Raw genomic sequence first — 13,252 nt, forward strand, 5'->3', positions numbered from 1 at the left:
GCCAGAATGTGACTGTTTCCTCCTTTGTTGGTCCAAGAATTAGGATCATGGTTTCACCCCAGCCCAGTGTTTAAGTCATCCTGAAGAGAGTACAGTATTCATACCCACTTCAATAAAAGTTACAAGCAGATCAAAATACTGAACAAGCATTCCTTTGTTCTTTTCTGGTGTGCTCTGGCCTTGTCCCTTCTTGCAAAGTCTATTGTCTTTCTCCAACTCTAGTTTCATAAAAAGATTCTGAAACCCTTTTTCTGGTTTTGTTTGGTTCCTTTTGGAAAGGTGCTGTAAGAGAAGCACCTTCGGCACCAGGCAGCCTCACCCAAAGGCTGAGATGTTTCTCCAGTTCTTGAGTAAAAAAATCTACATGACTGAATATAGCCTTTCCTAAGTACAAAACCCATCCTTGACAAAAAACAAACAAAACAAAACAAAAAAACCTCACATTATTACATCAAAATTATTACAAAAAATAAAAGGGATCAAAATCGCATTTGAAAAAAAAATGTGTATTTAACTAACTTAGTGTATTTAACTAAGCTGTTTGTTTTGTGTGTAGAATGCATGTGAAGGTCAGAGGACAACTCCAGATAGTGGTTCTCTCCTCAGGCTTGGAATCCAGTGCCCTTATCTGCTGAGCCATCTAGCTTGTATGACTGCTATTATGTTTAAATAGGAAGTTTTAAGAAGATGTATACCAATCAAGTTTGATATTTTTTCAGAAAACTGGACAAATTGTCACAAATAAACTTTAGGTATAAAATCAATTGGACGGGTGAGCAGAGGGGCATCCACCAATACACCAAGAAATAGGATGTGCAGGCCTTGTCTCCTGTTCAGTACTCTGCCCCCCCAAAATGAAGTTACTTTTCTAACACAATGTTTTAAAGTTGTTTCTCACAAAATACCCTAAGGAATATGCTTCACTAAAAGTTTGCCAGAAAAAAATTTTCCTTCCTTTTGATGCCAAATTCCTACTTGGGAAGAGTTAAAAAATCTCAGCATAACACAGAGAGCATGAAGGAGCATGCTGTTGGGTGGAATCATCCACACCCAGGTATGTGTTTCTGCCTGAGTATGCATTCCCTGCCCAGATAAACTGTTGTTTGGCCTAGTTTTGGAAGTGGTTCCCAGACATCTCCTTATGTGTAGTAAATAAATGTTATTCTATATGGCAACTATGGGCATCTGGATTCCCACCAAGAGGCAACCCCACTGCATTCAATGGCAGACCTATAGGAACATGAGGTTGCAATTAGTGTGAGTTGAAGTCAAACAGATAAAAAAATAACAGCTTATATTTCTAAAGTTGAACCATATAAAGGAACTTTGGGCTCCCCAAAATTGTTGATGGTTATTTTCAAGACACAAGCACAGAAACCTAATGTCACCATGAGACACAGAGTTCTTTTTTGCACATTCCTGGTTTCATGGCTAAGGCATTTTAAAGAAGATCCTGATCATGCAAGCTGGAGATCTTGATAACTGCTGGGAAGAAGGTGAGGGAAAGAGGAGAAAGAACCAAATTTCTCTTTCTGAGTTAGAAGGCAAGAAGGCAGGCAGGCTTAGCAATGGAAGTCTGCAAGCAGCTGCACCCAGAAGTAGGTGCCTAGGGAATTGAGTATAGGAGTGTTCTCTGAGAAGTAGCAGGCTTAGGATTTGGGTGTCTGGAGATGGAGAATGAAGAAAGAGGAAGGGAGAGTTACACTTTCAAAGTTAAAACTAAAAAGGGGCAGGCTTGGCGAAAATTTGCAAGTAAAGTAGATGCATAAAGGGGAGGGTCTTTGGGACATGCTACATTAAAGCAATAGTTATTCTCAGCCTCTTAGATTGTCTTTGCTTATGTTGTATTCATTCCATCTTTTGTCCTTAATTAAGCTGGACCCTTAAAATTGGATTTCTATTTAGCAGAGGAGCTCTTTGCCCTTATTAGGATAAAGGAAGCACCAGGTATCTTAATCAAAAGGCCACTATCAGTCCAAACCACTATCACGAGAATTACTGACCATCAGCCATCCTTTCTTTGTTAGAGGTTGTCAAAGTGAGGCTATTTATATGTATCCAAGAGGTTCCCCAACATAGGAAGAACTTCCTGTTTACATTAGAGAGGTCATATATCTCAAATGTTGCCTGGGAAGCAGCTAGCTACAAATGACCCACTTAAGTTTCCTTATGACCCAAATAGCCTTGAGAACCTTGTGGAACCAAAAGTCTTCATTCAGTAGAACATGAGGACCAGTGGCAGACACTGGTACACTGAGACCAGATGGCAGAGGGGCCAGCAGAATTGCACAACAAACCAGAATTATCTACAAATTCCACTTCATCGCAACTACAGTTTAGGATTCCTCCCAGGTTCCTGGTTGTAACCAGTTAGCTCTCCATTTCCCCTCAGCCAAGATCACTTAAATTCCTTCGGTACCTGTCAACTACAGAGTCAAATTTGAGCTTGTTTCTTGTCTCATCTACAATGCACCTGTACACCTACAATAAACCTATGTTTGGGGAAGACAAACAACACTTTGGTGTTTGCTTCTGTCTACATTATGCAGAGTTCAGTATGTACACACTGTTAATGATAAGTTTGTTCTTAGTCCTCAGCTTGGGTGGCACCTAGAGGACTACAGAACTGATATTTGCAGAGATGTGTGTGATGGTGAATTATCAACTTGATATAATTTAAAATCTCTGGAATATGGACCTGTGGGAATGACTGGGAGGGGTTATCTTGATTACATTAATTGGTGTGATAATACCCTTATTAAGTATGTATGGGACCATTCTCTGGGTAAGGGATTCTGGATTGCATAAAATGGAAAATGTAACTTGAGCTCACAGGCATGGTTCTCTGCTCGCTGAGTGGACATTATACACACACATACACACACATTTGCACACACACACCTACAATAAAGTCTAACACAGTGGAGAATTGTTTTGGTTTTTAAATCATGTTGTCTTAAGAGTAATTAGGTCCTTTATAATTTAGGAAAATTTGGTTGCTTTGGGAGCACTTCTCTGTTAGTTTCTTGTTTCATTTAAGTTTAAGGGTATTTTTTGTTGGTTTGTGTGTGTGTATGTATGTATGTGTGTGTGTGTGTGTGTGTGTGTGTGTGTGTGTGTGTGTGTATGCGTGTGTGTTGGTTATAGACAGGATCTTACAGTGTAGCCACAGTTGACAGTCCTCCTGCCTTGGCCTCCCCAATGCAATAATTGCAATGTATGTCATCCTGGCCAAAGTTCCACTTTGATTTCATGGTACCTGCCATGAGTAACCCCATTTTGGCTGGTATGTTGAAACCTAGTACAGGATTTTATCCCAAAACTATGATATAAATTTTATATCATTTTCTCCAAGGTCCAATTTACAACAGTTTTCTGATCTCAGTAGAACCTTAGGGGATGCTCTGGGGAAGGGAAGTGTTGAGAAGAGAATGCAAAGCAGAGTTACCAGGTGAGAACCTGAGTCCTATAAAACTGTCTTCTAACAACGTCCCTAGCCTTCCTGAACTATGACCCCTCTTACCTTCCCCTAAAGCTTCATGCTTCAATTTATATATATATATATATATATATAAAACAACTTAGTGGCTCATACAACTTCAGGTTTTGATTTGAAAAATCCCCCTCTTACTCCTGTAGTAGAGGATACAGATAGATAGATAGATAGATAGATAGATAGATAGATAGATAGATAGATAGATAGATAGTAAAGGACCTTGAATCCAACACCCAGGATAGAAATTAAAACTTTTTCATGTGATTTTTAAACAAGGCAATTGTAAAACAACTTCAAATAATCTTGTATTCCTTATACTAGATTAAATGTAATAGCAAATAACTAAACAACAACAAAGCTGTCTCATGTAAGAAGAGGTCTGAGGGTTGTTAAGTTGGCTCTATAGTAGTAAAGGTCAGAGATACAGGCAAAATAACCTCCTAAGCCTTTCCAAACAACCACCAACTGAAGAGTGCTTAAACATGGACCTTTTATTAGCAAGACCCCCTTTTGGTTCAATGTAGCTATCTATAGAAGTCCCAGAGTTAACTTCTGTATTCTAGGATGCAAGAACAAGCTTCCTCACTCCTTGCCTGCCCCAAAACAAAAAACAAAAAAACAAAAAACAAAAAAAAACTACCAATATACTTCAGCTTATATTTCATTCACAACCCCTGGAAAGTAGCTGAGTAGTATAAGTTTCCATCTGGAACATTTCTCAGAAATCTATATCAAGGGGGAAAAGAAGCATTTAATATTGAATTAGAACCTAGCAGTCTCATGCCATATTGTATTGGTTATTTTTCTATTGCTGTGGTAAAATAACTTATAGAAGGAAGAGCTTTTCTTTCTTCAGCTTATGGTTTCAGAGGTGGCTGAGCAGCAGCTGAGAGCTCACATCTCAAGCCTCAAACAGGAAAGAGAGGGAGCAAACTGGAGACAACATATAGCTTCTGAAATCTCAAAGCTAGTCCCCATTCACATGCCTCCTCCAGCAAGGCCGCACCTCCTAAGCCTTTCCAAATAGCTACCAACTGGAGATCAAGTATTCAAACATCCAAAAATTTGGGGGGATATCTTCTTCAAACCACCACAGATATACTCTTGTTTTAAAAAAAAGTTTGGAAGAGGAATCCTGAAGAATGGTCTGGTTTAATTAAGTGCTCGCTGCACGGGCATGAGGAACTGAGATTGGATTCATGATACCCACATGAAAAGCCACATGTGGCCACATGTATTTGTACTCTCCATGCAGAAAGAGCGGAGACAGGAGAATCCTGGAACTCACTGGATAAATAGTCTATCCAGTTGATGAACTGCAGGTTCAGTAAAGAGACTCTGTCAGAGAAAACACAATAGGGACTGACTAAAGAAGACCCCTGATGATGATGACCTCTGGCCACCACAGGCACACATTCAAGTGTCTGTATCAGCACACACACACACACACACACACACACACACACACACACACACACTAATTTACTTCATACTCCCAAATAAACAAATAAGCATTTTTGTAGATTTATTATATGTTTGCCTGCATGTACACATACACACCACTTGTATTCCTGGTGTCCATAGAGGTCAAAAGAGGTCCCAGGTATATCATAGAACTGGAGTTACAGTTGGTTGCAAACCACCATGTGGGGGGACTGGGAACCAAACCCAGGTCCTCCAAAAGAGCAGACAAGTTCTCTCAACCACTGAGTCATCTCTTTAGCCCATAAATATTTTAATTACATTTATTCTATGGCACTTCATACCTATAAAAATGAAATCCAATTAGCCTCATTTTCCATTCCTATTAACCCTCTGCTCTCGCTATACTTTTCTCACATTCATTGTCTTTCTGTTTTGTTCTGTGACCCATTGAGTTTAATGTGTGACCATGGGTTTAGAACTGTGTGTTGGAGCTTGATAGGTTCCCTAGTATATACACAACTGAAAAATAAGAAATCTTTCACTAGCCATTAATTTGGCAGAGTGGTAAAAGGGCATGAACACCTCCTACATCCATGATGGTTGACAGAGCCAGTCTCATATAGGCCCAGTGCAGTAAGCAGAGCTATGTGTTCAAGACTGAAATGCTTTGTCATGCCCAGAATATATCATTTTGCAGCCCTTCTTCTCATCTTCTGGCTCATAGGTCCTTTGTGCTTCCTCTTCCATAAGGTTCCTTGAGTCTTAGAGGAAGTATTATATGGGGAAGTATTATCTTAGAGGAAGTCTTGTTTAGGGCTGACCACTAAGCCATTATTTACTCTCAGTACCTTCAGCAGGATGAATCTCTGTGTTTACTACCATTCATTGCAAAGAGAGGCTTCTCTCACTGAAGCCAAGAGTAGAATATATCTATGATATAAACAGTTCTTTAGAAAGCAGTTTAACATTGTATCAATTTAATCGAACAATTGTAAACTCCTTACTAGGGACTATAACTTCCCTAATATTATGCTTCTGTCCAGGTTTACAGTACCACTGATACATTCTTTTCTATGGATCAGGCCTGAATCCCATAAGAGAGTGATTGATTATTCCCATTAACAGTTTTGACACTATCCGTGGGCACATCTTGCCTGGCAGGCTAGTACTGAAGTTTGCAGGGCTCAGAGTCAGTTAGACTTGATGTCTTGTCTCTCAAACCAGCTTATGTAGCACCTTCCAATACCATGAAGTCCAGCCACCAAGGAGAAACTTTCCAGCTCAGGTCTAACTTGTTTTTTTTTTTTTTTTTTGTCTTAAAACCAAAGTGGGTGGTATCATTAGCAATATAGTCATATCTAGTTCTGAAAGACAGCAAAGAAAAATGGCAAGACCCTATATTTTCAGTTTTTTGTTTTTAATTGGCCTACAAAGTAACAGGCTTCATTATGGTATTTTTATACATGTGCATCATTACACGTTGTCATATTTATCCCTTGTTGACCCTTCATGTCACTGCTCTTCACTCACACTGGCTTCCTTTAACATCACCCTTATCTTTTAATGTTTTACATGTAATTTTAAAAATATAAAACCTTTGTATGAATGAAAACATAGATGTTTGTCTCCCTCCCCCATAACCTGTCCTATTACTCCTCCCTCTCTCTGGTCTCCTCTCTTCTCCAAATAGTCATCTTTCTGCTTTGATGTCAGATTACACATATGACAGAAAAGACAATATTTGTCTTTTTGACTCTGGATTATTTTTTAACATGATGATTTATATTTCCATCTATTTTTAAATTACATAGTTTCAGTCCCTATTTGCACCATATACTTGATATACAAATATTGGTCTATATTGAAAAATAAGATTTGATTTATCCACCCATCGCCTGCTCTACACGCACACTTTCAATCCTTATGAAGAAAAAGAACTCTTGCCTCAAAGTACATCAAAGTTAGAATTTTGAGAAGTGATCAAAAGAGGCAAGAAAGATAATGTCTACCTTATAGATGTTCTTCTCTGGCCAATCTGACAGAACCAGGATTGATGGTCGCCAGTCTCTGACTTACAGGATGCTATTTGGTATGGGCAGAACCCTGAGGGGAGGCAGAGAACAGAAAAAAAACAAATGCAAAGTTAAATCTGTTTTTACATCACGAAATGTAAAGGCACAACTTATTCTCGGGACTCATCTTCGTTTCCTGATCCTCTCCCATAAAACTATATTGAGGTGACTTTGTCTTAATTAGGGCTTTGATTGCAGTGAGTAGATCCATGACTATGACAACTCTTCTAAAGGAAAAGATGTAACTGGGGATGGCTTACTGTTCAGAGGTTTAGTACATTATTATCATGGTGGGAAGCATGGTGATAGGCAGGCAGACATGGAGCTGGAGAAGGAGCTGAGAGTTCTACATCTTGATCCAATGGCAGCAGAAGTGAACTAAACTTCTTAGACCTCAAAGACCACTCCCACAATGACACACTTTCTCCAAGGCCACACCTACTCCAACAAGGCCACACCTCCTACACTGCCACTCCAGATGAGCCCAGCATTCAAACACATGAGTCTATGGGAGCCATACATATTCAAACCGCCACACTCAGGTTTTATAGTGCAATGCACAGTGTATGGTCTCATTCTGTACTTTGCAAGCTACTGGAAGTACTTGGTTGTGGGTAGAAAGGAAGAGTCTCATCCTTGGGACCAGAGGGGGACAACTATTTTAAATAGCACAAGTATTTTGAGGCTGTTTTCACTAGACACCAACCATTTGTGATTTTCTTAATTTAGACCTTCTGGGATATTGTACCAAACCAAAAAGAATACTGCACAGAGAATAATGGTATTTTCTTAACAAGAATCGCAATACTGAAGTGGGGACGAAATTTTAGGTTCTAGACTAAGGCTAGTGGCAGAATATTTAAGATACAGCAAGAAGGATATCTCTAAACCACCTACTAATGTTCAAATGTCCTCAAAATGTATGTGATAGAAACTTAATTCATAATGTGGGAGCATTAAGAGGCATGACATAGTAGATCATTAAAATTTGGAGGATGCTTATGGAGAAAATACTATTCATAGAGTGGTGTGATGATCACTTATCTCAACCTGACACAAGCCACAGTCATCTGGGAAGAGCAAACTTCAGTTGAGGAAATCATTTTATCAGACAGGCCTGTAGGAAAGTCTGTGGGGAATTTCCTTCATCAATGATTGGTGCAGGAAGGCTCAGCTTACTGTGGGCAGTGCCGCTCTTGGGCGGGTGGTCCTGGGTTGTTTAAGCCAGCATGCTGAGCTGTTATGGGAAGCAAGCCAGGTAGTAGTGTTTCTCCTCTGGTTCAGTTCTTGCATCTGTGTTCCAGCCCCCACCCAGCTCCCTTTGAATCCACAAATAAAACACACACACACACACACACACACACAGACACACACAGAGTTGTTCATTTTCAACTAGCCATCTTGGCACAATTGCTGGGTGTTACTATCTCCCACCTGGAACAGCTTGCCCTTATTTATATTATTGTCTCTGCATCTCCCACCTGCCCTAAACTTCAGCGGCTTAGTCACATCCAGCCCCTGCTAAACACCCCCTGACCACTGGCCTGTAGGAGTGGCCTATGTGGCCACTCCGTTTTGAGATCTTACATGGCTCTTCAACCCTTCTCCATCAGAAGCAAGGTGAAACTCTCCCTCTCCTCCTTTGCTTCTGTCCACTTGCCCCCTAGGGACCAGAAAGTTCTGCCTATTTCTTCTGTCCAGCAATTGGCCCCTGACTTCTTTACTGGCAGATCAAGAACCAACTGGAAAACAATGCAACATCAGAACCACCCCTACAAGCAACTGTGAGGAAGACATATGGTGATAAAAAAAGAAAGAAGGGAAACGAATACTGGATTATTTGTATGGGTGTCTTGCTGTTTGATCCAAGATGAATGCCTGTATTCATCTAGGTGCTGAAAACCCTGAGTGCCGAGATCTGAGCTTACTTCCCCTTTTATGTGCCTCTCACTCTGTCTTATTGATGGCTGTCAATTCCAATTCTGCTGTTGTTCAGCCATCAGGTTCAGCTCAGCTCAGTTTCTAAGCCTTTACTGATTCCATGAGTCATTTTTTTCTGTTACTGCTACAACATCACCATGGTAACAGTATAGCACAGACTGTGAAGCCCTAAGCAGAACTAAATTACATCCTGTGGACCAAGGAGAACATCAGATGTGCATGTGAAACATGGAAGCGTAGTCCTGTTGCTTCCTGCTGGCAATCCTAGAGAAAGAACACGTGATTTTTTTTTCCTGAGCTTCATTGTGGAAAGCTCTTGGTGAGTCAAGGATATTGGCAAGAATATTTATATTAGGCTAGGACAAGAAAGTAGGCTCAAGATGAATACAGCTGATAAATGTGTTCTTTGTGTCTTGATCTTCTTGTTAAGTCCCTGAATGCAGTAATCATGGGGACCTTTGTTTATGCCTTGTTTGTTCCTTAACTACTTAGTCTTTGACCTAGAACTGACGCTATTCTTTTTATGTACCTAGAGTAGTATAAAAGCATACTGGAAAAAAACTAAACCTGTCTTAGCACTTGCTGGGGTCATGTTACATACAATGTTGTCCAATTTTCTCTCTCTCTCTCTCTCTCTCTCTCTCTCTCTCTCTCTCTCTCTCTCTCTTTTTTCTTTAATTCCCACTCTCTCCCTCCAAACCCTGTTGACTGACAGAGCTGGCTTGGTCACTTAATTCTACTTCACACAAAGCCAATCAGTTACTTTCTGTTCAGAGTTGTGGAGGAAATGCTGACATTCTTTGCAGAGACGATCCAGATCCAGAGGGAATATACTGCGCATATTCTTTAGAAGAAAATAACCAATACATTAGAATTTACAGAAGTGGAATTCGTTTTTATAAACAGCCTTCTGCCAAGTGTCAAGCTTTTCTACTGCATTTAAAGATTTAAAAAGAAAATCCAAGAAGACACCTGGGATCCTCCCTCCATTCCATGAAGAAGGGGATCCAGACCTTAAGCAACTCAACAAACCAGAATGCCAAATGAGAAGCTAGTTGCTGTTTCCTGCCTCCTTTCTCTGCTAAGCTTCTTAACACTTCCTACCCATTAGCACCTTCCTGTCTCTCTGCATTTCCCTTTACCTTCTTCTCAACAGGATTGACAGTGATTCTGGGTAATGAACACTGTGGTAGGATGACTAATCCCCTGGCCCATCCCTTTCCTGATCCCCATCAACCTAAGCATCCTTCACCGTCCAATGTGATGAAGCTGGGGACCTTGAGAAGAGGATGATCCTGGACCATCCACATGTGCCAGGTACGATTACTAATACTGTGCTTGTAAGTAGGAGGCAGGAGAGCCAGCACTGGTGGCAGAGGGAGGAATGGGTTAAAGCACACAGGAAGATGCTTAGCCAACAAAGAAAATAAACTGGCTCTGGAAACTGAAGAAGATGAGGAAACAGGCTCTCTCTTCTCAGAACATCCAGAGAAGAAACAGCTTGCCAGTGCCCAGACTTTGATGTAATTTTGGACTTTTAACCTCCAGAACTGTAAGGTAATAAAATAAGTGAGGTTCTTTTTACATGTATTTCTTTTATTTGGAGTGTGTGTGTTTGTGGAGGTCAGGGAACTCCACCACGAGAGCCCTAAGTGTCACACTCAGGCTGTAAGGCTTGGTAGCAAACACCTTTGCCCAGTGAGTCATCCTTGTATCTTGCAGATATTAAAATTGTGATAACATTTTTATCTCTGAAGTGGGAAACTGATGAAAAGAAAGACAATAATTAAGAGAAATTCAAAAGATGAGACAAAAATCCCCCCACAAACCCACAAAATAAGATTCTGGTCTTGGTTCAGAACTAGACTTTTTCCTCTTTGTTTACTGAGAAGGACATTAGTGTGACAATGGATTTGATTTAAATAAAATCTATGAAGTAGATGAATAGTTTTTCAAGGTTAATTTTCTCATTTTGACTTGTGCTGGGGCTGGGCAGGCTGTCTTTGTGCTTATAAAATAAACATGAAAGGATTTAGAGAGAAGAGGCAGATCTCCAAGTTGCTGTCAGGCAGTCACCCTTTCACACAGAAACGTTAATAATATGCATAAGTAAAGACAGAGTAATAAGTTTAATGGGTAAACATTCCCTTTTGGACAGTTTGGGCCAAACACATAAATACACACATATGTGTCATTCTTAATCTGAAATTAATTTTTAAAAAGAAGGCATTTATGTGTTGAAATATTGTAGGCATGATGTTTTTGTGCACTGTGTAAAGATTACCTCATGTTATTCAAATGCTGACTTCTCTGGCCTCATATCTTATTGCAATCCTGACATACATTGTAATACTTCTTCCAAATCTCTGGTTTCAAGTTTATGTAAACAATGTTTACAGAATCAGTTTCCTTTTTTTTTTTTTTTTTTTTTTTTTTTTTTTTTACATATTCTTTTATGATGTGAATGTGAATAACAAAAAGTAAATCACATACCTTGGAAAACAGTTTGCCTCTGTGGGAGGATAAGGGACGCAGACAAAAAGTAACAATTACCTATATATACAACCGAAAATCATTATCTGCCTATTTTTCTGCTTGCATGGTACATGAATAAAATAGAAGTCCTAGTCAGGCATGTTGTTGGACAACTTTAATCCCAGCCCTTATGAAGCAGAGGCAGGCGGATCTCTGTGAGTACATTGCCAGCCTGGTCTACATAATCAGTTCCAGCAAGTCCTACTAAAAACAAACAAACAAACAAATGTACTTATAGATTATCTAAATCATTATTTAATAGTCCAGCTTCTGGTAAGAGTTAAGTAGATTCATGCATTACATTCTCTGCAGAGGATCTTTATACATTCTGGCCAAATGTAAAAAGGAACCAAAAAGCAATTTGATAAATTGTGTATCGCCTCATTTACTCCATATTGTGATAGAATGACAGATATAAACCACTTGAAAGAAGAAAAAAAATGGAGGGACTAGGGTCCAGGTATAACTTTCAAAGGCCAGCTCCGACTTAACTATCTCCTCCAGCTAGCCCCTCATTCCAAAGCTTCCAGAACTTACCCAAATACTGTCACCAGATGGGGACCAAATGTTCAACACATGAGTTTGTAAGGACATTCCAGATTCAAACCATAATAAAATGTGACATTTTCTACTTGTGTTTTTGGTTGTGTTGATTTCCTATTTTTAATCGTTACAGCTACTGAAGCAGAAAAAAAAAAGGGGGGGGGGTTCCAAGTATGCAGTGGCTTTAGACACACTTCACTACTAGAAGAGAGCTGGCTAATGAGGGAAAATGCTAGAAGCTATCGAGCAGCAGAAAGACAGAGAGTCACAGTGTTAGTACCAACTGAACTGCAGCCACATCCCCTACTAACTGCTGAACTTCTCACTCACTGGCAACGCCCCAGGCAAAGAGGCCAAACTCAAACGAGTCTGGTTTATTATCAGATGTGTTGTAAACGTATTGCCAAAGGTAGAGGCGCTTCGTAATGGTAGAGGGGAGAGCCATCATCAGTGTACCTACACTTTACAGAGCAATAGAACATATGATGAAAGGCTTGAACAAGTAAAGGAAGAAGTAGATGAATGCACAAACTTCATAAATCTTAAAAGACAATTTTCCACAGTTGACAAAACTAGAAAGTCAGTACAAGAAAAGAAGGTGTCAACAACACTGTGCCCGATAGGATAGCTGATGCTTTAAAATATGAAACCATTATAAAACCAAACAACTGCAGATCGTGCCAAGACCACACAGTACCCTTCCTGACAGAAGGCTTCATTAAAGAAAAGCTCTCCACAGATTTAAGTGAACAAAATTTTACAGGTGAATTTTCTAATCTCAAAAGAACTGGAAATAAAATACAGAGAGAAGCACTATCTTAGGAAAGTTAAAAACGCACATCTAAAACATGCAAGCCAGACAAGCAATAACAAGAAATTTTCACCTAAATCAGGCAGATTTCATAACCTTTTCTTGTAGTTGGTTGGCTTCTGCGATCACCTCGAGGCTCCTTCAGATGGACAAATGTACAAAGAACCATGTCCCTGGTAACATGAGTTCTGAATGGTTTCAACAGCAGAACTTGGCTTGCTAAGGCTGGTCTCAGGACTGTTTACCTCTGTAGTAGGAAGCAGCTAGAACACCTGGAAACTAGGTGATGATCTCATTTTTGCATCAAATAATTTACTTATGGAATTTGCTCTTTTTAAAATCATGTGTACGCAGTTACAGAAAGGGTTTTACTGGATATCTTCTATTGGTGCCTCCCAATCTTGCAACTTGTTTGCATCCTGAGTATTT

The sequence above is a fragment of the Arvicanthis niloticus genome, chromosome 5, assembly GCF_011762505.2.
Source record: "Arvicanthis niloticus isolate mArvNil1 chromosome 5, mArvNil1.pat.X, whole genome shotgun sequence".
In the NCBI taxonomy this organism is placed as follows: domain Eukaryota; kingdom Metazoa; phylum Chordata; class Mammalia; order Rodentia; family Muridae; genus Arvicanthis; species Arvicanthis niloticus.